At 34.5% G+C, this 15,150-nt stretch overlaps 1 protein-coding gene across 1 annotated transcript in view; it reads right to left on the bottom strand.

Moving 5' to 3' along the window:
- MAP2 (microtubule associated protein 2) overlaps nt 1-15,150 on the bottom strand; it is a 305,742-nt gene that overhangs the window by 150,416 nt on the left and 140,176 nt on the right. The window contains exon 3 of the mRNA XM_025403963.1: nt 980-1,047. The gene's annotated coding sequence lies outside the window, so the exon portion shown is untranslated. The remainder of the gene's footprint in view (nt 1-979; nt 1,048-15,150) is intronic.

Raw genomic sequence — 15,150 nt, 5'->3', positions numbered from 1 at the left:
GGTAAGTAGTTGGACATTATTTTCAGGTATAGTTTTTAAAAACTAAACTAATTGTGTAAAATGCTTTGGACCGACAGTCTGGAGAGGAAATATTATACGTAGATCCCAAAGAAAGGCTTAAAAGGTGTTACTGATCTTCTTCTCAGCAGGGCAGAAAATGTCTTCCATTTTTTAAAGGCAAATTACAAATATAGGTTTTATTGACATTAATAGGTGTTAAAGACGGTCTTAAAGAAAAGGTAATATCCATAGTAGCCATCTCAAATCAATATATATCCTGATGCTGAATTTCAAAATTAATGTTTTTCATGTAAGGCATGAGGCCCAGGATCAAATGGATTCAAGTGCATTCATGGTAAGATGAAGGATTACTTTCTTATGCTGTCAATTCCAAATAAAGCAAATGTAAAATAAGTTCTTTCAAGAACTAACAACCTCAACCTTTAAATATATCCATTGCTAAAGACTGAAATGTAGATAAAGAAGTTACAGTATTTTATTTGTAAAGCCAACAATACTGAGTCATCCCTGGGCTTTCGTCGCTAGCACCCATTCTACCTGGGAAGGGCAAGGCATTTCATTTAACCATTTTAACAAATCACTTAGCAGGATTCGTTCAGATAAAATCATTACTTAGCATATTTCTCTTAAATTCAAATTAATGAATTTTCATTTAGATGGAGACTTTTGGACTTAAAATAAAGCTGTTACAATGATAAAATCTCCAAATAAGCCAAAAACGTTGATATTTGTTAGTAACTTGCAACATAGGCAAAAGATACAATTTTTTAGTCATCTTCTAATCAAAACAACCTTAGATAATAGAAGTATCTGCATAGAAAATGGTATATGCAATAGACAATGATCAACTTAAGCTTAAGGATAAAAGACCAATCATAGATAAATTAATTTAAATAAAAACATTCCAATTCTCCCCTGATTTTCCCTCATTAAAACATCCAAACAAAACATGTGGTACCTTTTAATTTTCTGAATGAGTAGCTCCCAATCAATGCTTCCTCTGTTAGAGACAACAAGCTGAAGAATCTACCGGAAAAAAAAAAAAGAAAGAAAAAATATGTATGTGTATGGATTTGTTAACTAAATATCAAAAATTATAACTCACCAGTAAGCAAATACATTCTTTAAACTCAAATAATAAATCTATGCCTGGAGGTCTGTAGCACAAAAAAAATGCAGTACTCGAATATTTAGGAAGCTCAATAATGAATTTTAAAACATCTTTACTCTGAGATTACATAAAGCACATCCTTTGAAAAACGAATTAAAAATGAAACAAAATAAAATTAAAAGCCCCGAACCATTACCAGCGCATATGCAGCAAAACCACTGAATTCTAGCCTTTGAGAACTGCTGCAGAATCCTTCTCCGGGAGCATTATCCCCACAGGCTGGCTCTCTGGCTCTCTAGCTCCAGACAGACGCAGTCTGCAAGCCACCAGCTCGTGTCTGTGTGTACCGGGGAAAGGGAAGCTGCAAATTAGAAGAAGTCCCCGCAGTGGCGAACAGGAAAATAAGGCGAGTGGGAGAGAGGGAGAGAGCTCACTAGCCTCAGAATTTTCGAGAATGATGACAAGCTACTCAGCTCCGCCATCATTCACTGACAATAGGATGCAGCCCTCACTTACGATTTAGCGGTTTGCCATAGGGGCTTCTGGTACCAAATGCCTGACAGGCATTTTAATTGCCTCCATCCAAGTGTGTCCCCAGGAGTCGAGTATATCAGCCTATGAATGTCATCATCTGGTCTCCTTTGTGTTAATGCCAGACACACACACACACACACACACGCACGCACACACACACACACCACTTAAATACAGAAACAGTTTTCAGGCATACAGGATTACAAACAAGTTAAGCTACATAAACTGGACATCACTAAATACTAATTTATGAGAATTTTTATTGTCTGCATTAAGGACATCAGAGATTTGTCATTGGCAGATAATTACAATATTTTTAAACTATCGCATATTGCTTATTTATGTTCCAAAATAAATATGTTCATTAAAGAAATGCATATTTTTATGTATATTTTTCTGCAGAAAATTCAATACCCTTTTAACAGCTATAATTATGCACTTGGCCATGTTTTCCTTACAAGAGAGAAAAAAAAAAACAAACAAAGAGAATTAGAAAACCAGGGCCAATATGTGATTTCTGGGGGCAATCTATTTTATTCCATTTACATACAAAAGCAAAAGGAGGTGGCAACAAGCTTGGTCCTAGGACTTTTCAGTCCCTGAGGGCCCAGGCAGAGAATATGATCTTTGGCATAATCTGTATCCCCTCCATGTTAGCAACTGAAATTAGCAGTTGAATATCCCTGTTTTACAGTGCCCCTTGTGTAGGGAGGTTAAGTGTGGAATAATTCCCTGCATTTATTTCCTGGAGAAAAGGGAAGGAGAAAAATGTCAATAAATAAATTAATTTTTACAGCATTGTTAGCAACCTGAACCAGTGAATGGAGCAAAATTCGATGAGAACCAAAAAGGCCAGCTGTGAAGAAGGTTGCTGGGAAGAAGCATCACCATGGTTACGGGAAACAGAAAGTCTTGATGGCAGAGGAGAGAGAACGAGACTACAGGGAAGGAAATTGAGAGACAGATGATATGTTTCCTTTTTTTTTTTTCTTCTTGAAAGAATAGCCTCTATCAGTTTTATACTGTATTTTGAATTCATTAAGATAAATTTGCATTCTCCTTGAGCCACCTTTCTGCCCCATTTTTTAATCACTAGCTAATTTTGCTTTCATAAATATTCAAATTACAGTTCTTTTGTATGAGATCAATTCTGCTACCCCTTGCCTCTGTCCAAATACTGGCTTCATGGAAACCACTTAGCCTAGTCCACATCCTTTGTTTCATAGGTGAGAAAGCTGAGGCCCAAAGAATATGACCAAGGTCACAAAACCGAGGCACCCACAGAGTTTCCTGATTCAGCCCTCTGCTTTTCTTCTCTAACCAAGTGACTTTCTTTCCCTGCTCTCTTTTGTTCTGTTTGCAAGCAATACAGATTCCAGAAACATCCTTTGTCTGTAATTTTGTAAACCTTCTTGTATTTGCTAAAGCAGTGATGTCCCTCTTTAAAATGCATTGCAATCATTCTGAAGACTTTTGCAAATATCTTTTCTGGATTGTATTTGAGGTCTGAGGAATTTGGGGTAATTATGTCACTGCTTTTCTTTCATTTCCAGTCTGGCAATCAGATAAATCAAGCATGATTGCCCTTTTGTGAACCTATCTTGTTGAGCCTGAACTTCATCATCATATACTAGGCACTTTTATCATTACTGGCCTCATTCTTTCTGCAAGCATAAAACTGGGTAATCAAATTGAGTCGGTCTCCCAAGGCACCTTCTAGGTATAGACAAGGTAAACTTTCCTGGGTTACCAAAAACAATGAAGCTGGAAAATGGAGAGCCAAGGTAAAATTAAAAATTACAATAATAATGATAATAATTCATTCCGAAACAACCACTGGAGGGCGCAAATTTTCTTAAAATCTTTCCAAACCCCTCAGCAAATGTGGCTAGAATTTTGACCTTCATGTTTTACTGTTTTTATTTTCTTTCCAAACTGTTCTTTCACTATTCAGTTCATATGATTCAATGCTTTTAGATTAACTCATCTATAGATAAGGTCAAACTGCTTTTTTGATGTCTAAAAGACAGTTGCTGCCACCATCATCACCCTCTTTCCCCAGTATGTAGCTATAAAACGAATAAATCACATTTTAAAAATGTATGATTACCACAGGTAATAATCACAAGAGATTTCAGATGTTAGTGAATCCTACATACTGGTTAGAATTCTTCTCCCAACCCTGCAAAAAAAAAAAAAAAAAAAAATGTCCCTTTAAATACAATCTCCCTGTTAAATGTCTATTTTTCTTCAGTGATTTTGGATAATAAGGTGATTTTTCAAAGTGAATGTTTTATTTTAATGTATTATCTTCTGTTCACTTCTGAACATAAAAAATGATGCCTAAGACTTATGTCTTGAAACATGAATCATATTCTATCATGAAAGCACATATAAGGGTCCTGGTCAGTCTAAAAAAATAGCACAGCTTCCAAGAACATATAATACTCTCTGGAGGTCACTTAATATTTAGGGATACCTAGCTCAGAACATGAGAATGAGTTGGTACACTCTCTTTTCTTTTTTTTCCCCACTTGTTTCCAACATGGAGTAAGTACCATATGTGAAACATAATTACTGCCCTTAGGTATGTCATATTCTAAGAATACAAGACAACAGACAATTGAGATACTTCTGTGAATTTTTAGATCTTTCATATTTATGCCCAAAAGCCTAAACTGGTGCTTGCCTTACCCTTCTTCTGTCTGACAGTATTTTAGACCTTGGATTACCACCATTCATCCATTCATTTAACCAACTGTGATGGCACACGTACGTATTTTTCAGACTCTTTACAGGTTCTGGGAATGGAAAAAAGAGGGAAACAGGATTTCCTTTTCAAGAAACTTCATTTAATAAATTAGTTAATAGAAGGCCAGGCATGGTGGTTCATGCCTGTAATCCCAGTACTTTGGGAGGCCTAGGTGGGCAGATCACCTGAGGTCAGGAGTTTGAGACCAGCCTGGCCAACACATAGTGAAACCCCATCTCTACCAAAAAAAAAACAAAAAACAAAAATTAGCTGGGTGTGGTGGTGCATGCCTGTAGTCCCAGTTACTTGGGAAGCTGATGCAGGAGAATCTCTTGAACCCAAGAGGCGGAGGTTGCAGTGAGCCGAGATCGCATCACTGCACTCCAGCCTGGGCGACAGAGCAAGACTCCGTCTCCCAAAATAATAAATTAATTAATTAATCAATTAATAGAAACCTAACTTCACACTTCCTTTTCTCACTTTGATGAGATACTATGACTCCACCCCTCTGTTATATCTGCTTCATTGTAGATGCCTGATCTTTAAGAATCTGATTCAGCAATACTTCCAAATTCAGTTAATTCACCCCTGTGCCTCTTCTGAAAGAACTTTGATTTCATTCCCTAAATATAGTGGTCTGTTTATTTGTGTATCACTCCCTAAACTCTCCAGGAATGAATAATGGAGGCTCATATTCCTTACCTCCTTAAAGCCTTTGCTCATAGATCATCTTCCAACCAGGGCTCTCCTAACTACCATAATGAAAGTTGCAACCATGCCCTTCCCACTTTTCATCCCCTGCTGCATTTTACTTTTTTCCATAGCACTTATCATAACATAAACTTTTCTTATTTATTTCTAACTTCACCCTGCTAGTTCCATGAGGGCAGTCATTTTTACATGTTTGGGACACTGGTATCCAAAGCACCTAAAATATTTTTTAAATGACTGCATATGAAAAATCACACTAGTATATGAATTGGAATGTCTAAACACAAGAGAAGTCATTGTATTCCATATTGTCTTCCCTATTCTATATATTCAGTCTTTCTGATAAAAATTGCCTTTTATTTGTAAGCGACTCCTTGCCATATATTTTGTAATCAATATATTTTATAATTTCTATTATAGGATGTAAATTTATTTTAAATAGAGACTTGTCTCCTACTCCCTTTGAATTCTGCAAAGTACCTAGCATGGGGCTAACAGCTTTTAAATGCTCAGAAAGAGTTTGTTTGATAAATCATGACTTCTCTTGGTATTAAAATGTGCTAAATGATAATTTTTAGATTTTTAAAATAAAATTCGACGAATTAATGCTGCCTCATGGCCAAAATATTTTGGAATGACCTTTATAGAGATATGAATACACTTACTAAAATTTGTACTTTCAAAAATTTATAATAGAAATACTACTTATGCTTTCCCCTAGTATTCTTGAGTTTGTTATTCTAAATCAAATAGGCAGATGTCTAAGTATTTTATAAATTATCGTGATATCCAAAATCACTGAACACTGTCTTGCTTTATTTACTGTAGATGACATTTTCTCTTCCAACAAAGTTGGTCCACACAAAAATATATTGTGGTCAAAAAAGACAAAAAGTGTCATAATTAGCACATTAGTCTTAAATATACAAAATGATAAAATTCTATTACTTTTTACCTACAAAATGCCAATTTCATATGGTTCAACCTAATACCTAGAGAAGCTATACATGGATGCAGGATTGGGTAGTACGAGTTGTACAAAATGACTCCCATGTTTATTGCAGCATTATTCACAATAGCCAAGATATGGAAACAACCTAAGTGTCTGTAGATGGAAGAATGGATAAAGAAACTCTAATCTCTGTGTCTGTCTGTGTGTGTGTGTGTGTGTGTGTGTGTGTGTGTGTGTGTGTATCTATATTATGCAGCTCTAAAACAGAACAGGATCTTGCCATTTGCTACAATGTAAATGAGCCCAGAGGACATTATGCTAAGTGTAGTACGTCAGACACAGAAAGAAAAACATTGCATCATCTCACTTATTTGTGAGATATAAATAACAATAATAATAATAATTCAAGTTTACAGAGCGTGAACAAAACTGTGGTTACCAGTGACAGGGTTGGGGGACAGTTTGGGGGTGGCAGGGAATGAAGAGATGTAGGTTAAGAGGATACCAAATAGCATCATGTAGAATGAGCAAGTCTAGAGATCTAATGTACCATGAGAGCCATAGGTAATAACAGTGTACTGTACAAAAAACCAAATAAACATCACATGGTATCCCATAAATGTATACAATTATGATTTGTCAGTCAAAATATTAATAATAAAACTTTTTAAAAATGTGGTATATTCATAAAATATTGTTTGGCAATAAAAAAGGGAAGTACTGACATGTCACAACACAAATGAACCTAAAAACCATGATACTCAGTGAAAGAAGGTGGTTACAAAAAGCCATATATTTTATAATTCCATTTATATGAAATACCTAGGATAGTCAAATCCATAAAAATGGGAAGGATATTAATGGCTGCCACCAGAGGCTGGGGGCAGAGGGTAATGGAGAGTGACTAATAATGGGTAGGGGCTTCTTTTTGGGGTAATGAAAATGTTCTGAAATTAAGTAACGGTTATGGGTGCACAACTCTATGAATATATTAAAAACCACTGAATTGCTGAATTGTATACTTTACAAGAGTGAATTTCATGCCATGTGAATTATATCTCAATAACTCATTAAAAAATAAAGTAATAAGGGGCCAGGCACAGTGGCTCACGCCTGTAATCCCCGCATTTTGGGAGGTCAAGACAGGTGGATCACCTAAGGTCAGGAGTTGGAGACCAGCCTGGCCAACATGGTGAAACCCGTCTCTACTAAAAATACAAAAATTAGCTGAGTGTGGTGGCACGTGCCTGTAATCCCAGCTACTCGGGAGGCTGAGGCAGGAGAATTGCTCGAACCCAGGAGGCGGAGGTTGTGGTGAGCCGAGATCACACCACTGCACTCCAGCCTGGGAAACGGAGTGAGACTCCTTCTCAAAAAATAATAATAATAATAAATAAAAGAAAGAAAAAAAGTAATAAAAAGGTCCCAGTTTCTAGACAGCAAGTCTTTGAATTCCATGGCCACTAATTAAAATATGACAAGTTTATAATTCAGTCCATGGCACCTTCCAGATTATTACAAATTGTTGGAAGCATGGCTCCAAAAGCTATTGATTTTTTTGAGGCCATGAGACTCTGATTCATGTGGGAATCTGAAAATCTTCTACAAATGTTTTTGAATTCCTTAACAAATTCAATTGCAGGTCTGTAGATCTCCATTTTTAAAAATTTCTTTTACATGGACAAATGGATTAAAATGGTACCATAAATGAAAGACATGTGCTTTAGTGGATCCCTGATTTATGTGATAAAGAACAACTGGTCAGGAGTTAAAAGACAATCACTAAGCATCTACAGGATAAATATATGTAAATCACTCTCAGGGCTGTCTTTTGTTTTTCATAAAAAACTATACAAATTATCAACTATACACCATCAGTGAAGCTCAGTTACTAGTTATAAAAACATCCATATATTGAGAAACTCATGCAAATAATTCTGACGGCAAACAATGGACAAATTTATTGCTGAGAGACATTTCTCCTGAAAAGTAGAATCCCTGAATCACTTGACTCCTACCACAAGTTTTGTTATGACTACAAAATGGACTACATTTGTTAGCTTGTTGTCTATTTGATATTTCATTTAAGTTTACTAGGTATTCTATGCCACTGAGCTCTGGACTATTAACTTACTTAAAATTTGAAAATAATATTGATATCCAAGCCCAAAGTCCTATGACTATCTGCCTTACTTTATATGTATTTTAACTATGTCTTATACATAAAACCCAGAAGGAATATTTGAACAAAATATTCAGTATCTCCACTGACCTTGGATGAAAAACAAATTACAAAATAAAGTATATTTATAAAAAGCAAAGAGCATATTGAGATATGGATTGCATGTGGTCATCTTTGACATATTCACGTGATTTTAATTACAGTTGTACTGCAATGAGAAGGATGAATTTATTCCAACCAAGTAGGGTGAAGAGTAAGACAAGATAACTGGAAATCACTCTCCAATTGCTCTTGAATCAGGCTTTAATACTTCTGAGTCATGATGATCAGAGTTTAGCTTGACTATTTCATTTACAATCTTAGTATGATGATTTTTTTTAAAATCACTTAGATTCTTATCCAAATGTATGTACATAATACATTTCAAATTATTTTTGGATTATGCACCATCTTGAACCTCAGAGATATTCATAGTTCACTGACACATTTTTCACAATTCTAAAAGTAATAAATTCTCATTTTTCTTTATTCCATCAGTGCTTTTACTTCACTTATCAAGGTAAAGCCAATGAGATGGTATAAATGGAGAGACAGAAAGAAAGACAGGTTATTCTTATTGTCAGCATTCAAAGTCTGACTGCAATTTAATAAAATAGCTAGCTTAAAAGCCATATTTAGATTTCATATGACATTACCACCTAAGCTTATGAAATAACTATACTCAAAGTTCTATTCTTCTCACATACTTTTACCAAAGTAAAATAAACCAAACTTCTTTTTTAAAACAATGTCACATGAACTACAATTATGAAAAATAATTGTTACTTCAATTTATAAAGTCATAATCTCATTACACTTTAAGAACTATGTTGGGAATTAAAAGCTCTCAAGAGGTCGAAAAGAAACCTATAATAGTTGAACAATTAAGACTCTCATACACTGCTGATGAGAGCTTAAATTAATCCAACCACTTTGGAAAACTGTTTGGCAATACCTAGTGAAAGTAAATACTAAATTAAATATATGGAATAATATATGAAGTTCCAGAGCAGATAAATATTCAGAGACAGAAATCAGAATAGTGTTTACCTGTGTAGAAAGTAGTATGAGAGACTGTATTGACTTGGAAGATGTACAATGTCTTCTTGACACGAGTGGCAGTGACATGGAGTAGAGGGCACTCTATTAATGTAATGTACCTTCATAATAATAATTGTAATAAATATTATGGTGCCATTGTTTTAGAAGTTCTTCATTCATAAGTTTTAGGATCTATAGTGAACACTATGTAAAAGGGTTCTGTGTATAAGCATATATTTTGCAAACATACCACGTAACCATGGCTGCGTAAAGACTATATGATTACATGTATATTAAGCAAACAAATTGTAAGGGCACATTCTCCTTAGTAGGGAAAGTATGTTTTACATTGGCTTTTAGTAAACAAATGGCAACTGTAAAGTAAAACACATGAAATGAAAAATGGAAGTAAAATGTGTATTTTAGGAATATGGCAGCAAGTGAAAGTATTTATGTGAAGCAGCCCTTACAGAACTATGCTATTATGACAAAAGAATGGACAGCTAAGATGCTTCCCATATCATCCCTTTCACAAAAATCCCTTACCCATTGAGGCCTACCATAATCGTTAGTTTATTTCAGGAATCACTAATTTCTTCTCTTCCAACGCAAATCTTACACTTCCTTTTTGGTTCATTTAAAGTTCTGCCTTTTTCATAATGGCTTCCAAAATTCCCACAAGCACATAATGTCATAAAGCTCTTTCCTTTCTCAGAATCACCAACATACAAAACAAAAAACAAAAACCATCATTATACTATAATGCCTGTTATTATATACGGGCTTGGTCCATTTTTCAGTAATTTACATTCAGTTATTTATTCTAATATTTGCCAATTTGAAAAGCATATGACATGATTCTAATAAAATGATTAAGAACCTACAAAGTGCCAGTCTTTTTGAGTACATTACTTTATTCAACAATTCTGAGAGTCATGTGTCTCTATTTTACAGTTGAGGAAACAGGCCTAATTAGGTTTAGTAAAGTGCCCAGGGGAACACAGCTGGTAAGTAGTGGAGCAGAAATTCAATCCCTGGACTTCTCAGCTAATTAGTCTGTAATTCAGCCTAACACTTAGAAGGTATCAGTAGAGGAAGAGATAAACATAGAACTAAGAATTTTCCATTTATACTTACAAGATAGCAGAAAGGGAAGAGATAAATTGAACACTGAATTAAGAATTTTCTATTTTTCCAGGAGAGGGAGTTTAGTCAGACTACTTGTTATGTAAGTAGGCTGTGCATAAAAGAGATAAGAGTAAAAACACAGATTTTTACTTTCAGAATTATTTCAGATTCCATCAGTTCATATTTAAATAATGTGTATGTATAAACACAAGCATTCCTGGAGGTGAGGAAAACATCATAATTTAATTACTATCTATCTGGTTTAATCTTGGCAGAGGATATAGAATCATATGAGTGCAATATATGCTCATGTATTTTTAAAGAATTTTGTTGTTTGACAATTTGGGCTTATTATGTTTGTTTTGAAACATCTTGTTGAAATTAACTACTATCTTAGAAGTACAGATGATAATAGTAAAGTACATATCTTAACACAATCATACCCTTATTTTATTCTATCAAGTTAGAAATCATCAAACATCATGGTGAATCTGAAACGTTACATGAGAAAAGACCATATCATATTATGTAATCCATGTCCATTAAAAAAGTTAACACATTTTTAATAGTTAAATTTTGGTGTGTGGACACTTTTATTTCAGACAATTCTATTCCTTCCATGAAGTTTTCCCTCAGGTATTGCCTTCTCAAGCAGGCTTCACCTGACCATCCTATTCAATATTGCAATCTGTAATTCCTACTCCCGATCTCCCTTACTCCATTTTGCTATCATCTTCTAATGTGCCATATAATTAATTTACTTGTTACGTTTATCCTTTATTGTCTTTCCCCATTCACTTGTAAGCTTCATGAAGGCAAGACTCTGCCTGTTTTGTTCATGAATATATCCCAAGTACCTAGAACTAGGTCTGGTATATAACTGGTGCACAATAAATGTTCAACAAATATTCATTCATGCATGCATGAACACTGAAATTAAAACATTAAAGCTCATATAAAAAGCATAAATTACCTTTCTAAAAGTCTTAGGGCTAAAAGTTTCAGAAATCATGAAATAAAACATGTAGTGTAAGTGTTTCATTTATTTTAGGTCTTGGTTAGCTATCTGAATACACAAATTTTAGATTTTTCATCTTTGGCAATTTATATGGAGTTTGAGTAACCTCTCTTCCTTTACTTCAAGTTTTAAAAAGTATTTACTTACTTTTTTTATTTCTACAAAAATTATTCTAGCAGTTTTTCTTATCTACTTGTGAATCCTTGGTTATAACTAGTAAATTTATTTTTATCTTACTTATAACCTAAATGTTAATACAAACCATATTCACTGGAGATACAGCCACCCTATAGGCAAACAATATTTGCAAGAGAAATGGGCAAACCATGAAGGAAAATTAAGAAAACTAGTGTGGAGGACTTTTTACTAAATAAAATTTTTATTTAGCAGTCAACCAGTCAAGCAGAACTATCTTCTGGAGTCATTAATTTCTTGGCTGATCTTCCTGAAAGCAGGAAATGAACTCCATTTAATCAAATTCTCCACAAGTGGGGCCATTACAATTTCATGAAAGACTGAAATCAAATCAAATGCTACAAAATCAAATGCTACATTTCATGACAGTAGATCTAAATTCCTGATTTGTTTTTAGAAACTACTAAAAGGAGCTATTTTGTTGACTGCTTTCTAAGCATTGAAAATTAATATATCTCAATATTTTAAACCTCTCTTGTTCCTTCAGTCTTCAGCAACTTCACTGAATTGGAGAGCCAGCAGTACTTAAGAGGTCAGCTAGTGCCAATCCATTTAAATTTGGTAATCTTTAACCTTAACTTGACCAGATTATTCTGAAGAAGCTTAAATTCTGCAAGATCCTATAGCTTTTATTTTCAGCATCTAGTATTTCCAGTTCAAATAATAAAATGTCTACTTTGATGGTTTAATAAATGCAGTATCATAAGTGGAATGATTTCTGAAAATGCATATATTTATTTTGTGAATAACTGAAATCCACATTCCAAAAATTTATGAAATCCAGACATATTCTCTTGGCTGTTTAGGGGACAGTGTACCCTAGGGTGATGGCCACCAGGAATTACATATACAATTTCTTAGTCTCTCCTCTTCCTCTAGTGCTTGTACCACGGTTACAATAGAGATGCGAAGAGAGAATTAATTATCTATGCAGGTATTTATTTATAGATATTTTAATAAAACAGAACTACAGCACACTTTGAATATTTAGAAAATATTCAATAGTACATCTACATGTGCATGAAAGTCCCAAATTCTCCTATTGATTGGAACCAAAGAATAAAGATGATGAATATCAAATCCCTAGTGTGAAAAGAAACAGGAACTTAGATGAAGAGTGGGCGTACTGTTTCTATTTCTACTAAAACTTCATGGCTCATTCTATCATCAGATTTCTTAGCTGCAAAGGATTTTAGGTAAAAGATATACTGGCTTTTAAATCAAAAGGAAATATTATACATAAGCAACGTCTATATATGTATATTCCTTCTCAACAGTATCATTAAGTTGGCGAGAAAGAGATCATGTTATGTTATATTTCTAGTCGTTTCATTTTCCATAGTTTTGTGGCTTTTTTCCTTTTGCTACTAATAGCAAACATATAATTGAAGAAGTAAGTGTTTTATTTAATATTCTGTAAAACGGAACTCAATTTTTTTTCCAGGCATGGTCTATCTACTTTTTAAATTTCAAATGGAATGCAAAAATAGCTATTGTAAGAATCTGGGCCAACAGATCTGTCTGGAAGAGAAATTTCCACCCCCAGGACCACTGACTTTTTTCTTGAACTACCACACTCTTGCGTTTTGCTTTTTTATACTTTTCCATTATCTTTGTTTTGCCTTCCCCTTTTCAACTCTTTCTCCTCCATTTTAACCCAGAGTAATGGGGAACATAGTCAAGGAAAATAGTTATAGAATCATTTAAATATTTAAATAAACTTTCATCTATATAGGTCCTTGGTTTTATGTTAGGGCCAAACTTGATGTGTTTTACACAACTTTCTCTAATACCTGGTAGGCTCCTTTTACATTGGTGTACAATAAATAATATTAATTTGTGTTGTGGACATTGACCTAAAACAAATGGAAGAAGTCGTCGCTGGTGGGGAGGAAGATATATTGTCACTGAGATCACTGTATGTACTGCTGCAGCATGGTATTTATTTATTTATTTTTAACCCAGTGAAGCTAAAAAAATAAAGAAAAGGGAATCAAATGTCCAGTTTATACACACTTTCTACTGGAATGCTTATAAGCATATAGATGACATATTAGGAAAAAGCAGGTGATGCCTCAACAACAGATTTTTCTAGTGGCATGGGGATGCTTCCAATTTTCTTATAATTTCTAATTTTATTTTGAAGCTGTTTAACAAAATGTATGATTGATTGATGGCCGATGAGAGAAGGGGATGCAAGGCCTGTGTTAAGAAATGCACCAAAGAAAACCTTGAGAAACTGACACTCATGAGTTAAAAGCCAAGTGTGATGAAAAAGAAACTTATTTTACAACAGAAAAAAAGCTGAAGAAGAACACAAAAAAATGAAAAAACAAACGGGGGTTGTGAAGATGACAGAACAGCACAGAAATGCCAGGACTGATTCAGCACTATTTGTACATCACTTGAAAAAAGAATTAAATGAAAACTGATGATGTGTGTTAGGAGAGTTAAGACACTCAAATCAGAAGGAGAAGCAAGAATATGCGACATGGATAGAGAAGAGTTGGAGGATCAAGAGCTTTGGAAACAAATAGAGTTTCATTTAGAAACCACTGAGCCAGTCTGACAGGTGAAGCAGGCTGAGGCACTTGAAAGATCTTATTCAATGGCTGGCATTGCTGAATGCCCAGCTGGGTCTGAATCAGAGTAGTTTTAAACAGGGACATTGTTCCAAGGAAGATTTTAGTTTCACGTGCCTTCCAATACAGCCTTATAAATCCTGAACAGCGTCAATATTCACCAGCCACCTGCAATCAGCATTATTCCAGAATTTGCTAGATACAGCAAGTCCGTGACAGGGGATATATTAATTAGGATGGTTGGTCCTCCACTCAGGACTTACATGTATTGATGATATGCAAATCAGTTCAGTTCAGTCTCATCAACAGCATAAATTAAGTGCATCCTATCATGAGGATTATCTTGGAAAGAGCGAATGTCACTCTCAATAGGCCTCTGGCCTGGAGGTGCATAGTCAGCAGTCGCTGAGTAAGGGAGAATGAAAAACAGACAAAAAAGTATTTCATCATTATTGACCAGCTGGTTGCATTCTTCCCTAGATTAAATGCTTGGCTACTTATATTAAAAAATCTTTGCTTAGAAAAACTTTCTTCTTACACATCTGTGCGGTCTGACAAGAGATTCAAAGGTAGCATTTTTGATTAAGAGACCCGATGAGCAAATAACAAGAGAAAACAATCCTACATTATGACCTTTGTATTAAGAGTTCATATTCCATTGGGAAATGATGCCCACACAGGACAGATGTTTTGTACTAGAGAGGATGAATTTGTGACTTCTTGTTGGACTTTCTTAGGAACTCAGGTTAGTTAACAAAGAGCTAACGGCCTCAGAGAGAAAGCACAAAATTTTATGACAAATGTGAGAAAAAGAAAAAAATTTTGGATAAGGATATACCTATGATTGACATTTTAAAGAAGCTATAAATCGTGGACGGAAATAG

This window comes from Theropithecus gelada, chromosome 12, assembly GCF_003255815.1.
Source record: "Theropithecus gelada isolate Dixy chromosome 12, Tgel_1.0, whole genome shotgun sequence".
NCBI lineage: Eukaryota > Metazoa > Chordata > Mammalia > Primates > Cercopithecidae > Theropithecus > Theropithecus gelada.
The sequence above is the reverse complement of the archived record's forward strand: the minus strand, read 5'-3'. Positions and strand labels throughout refer to the sequence as shown.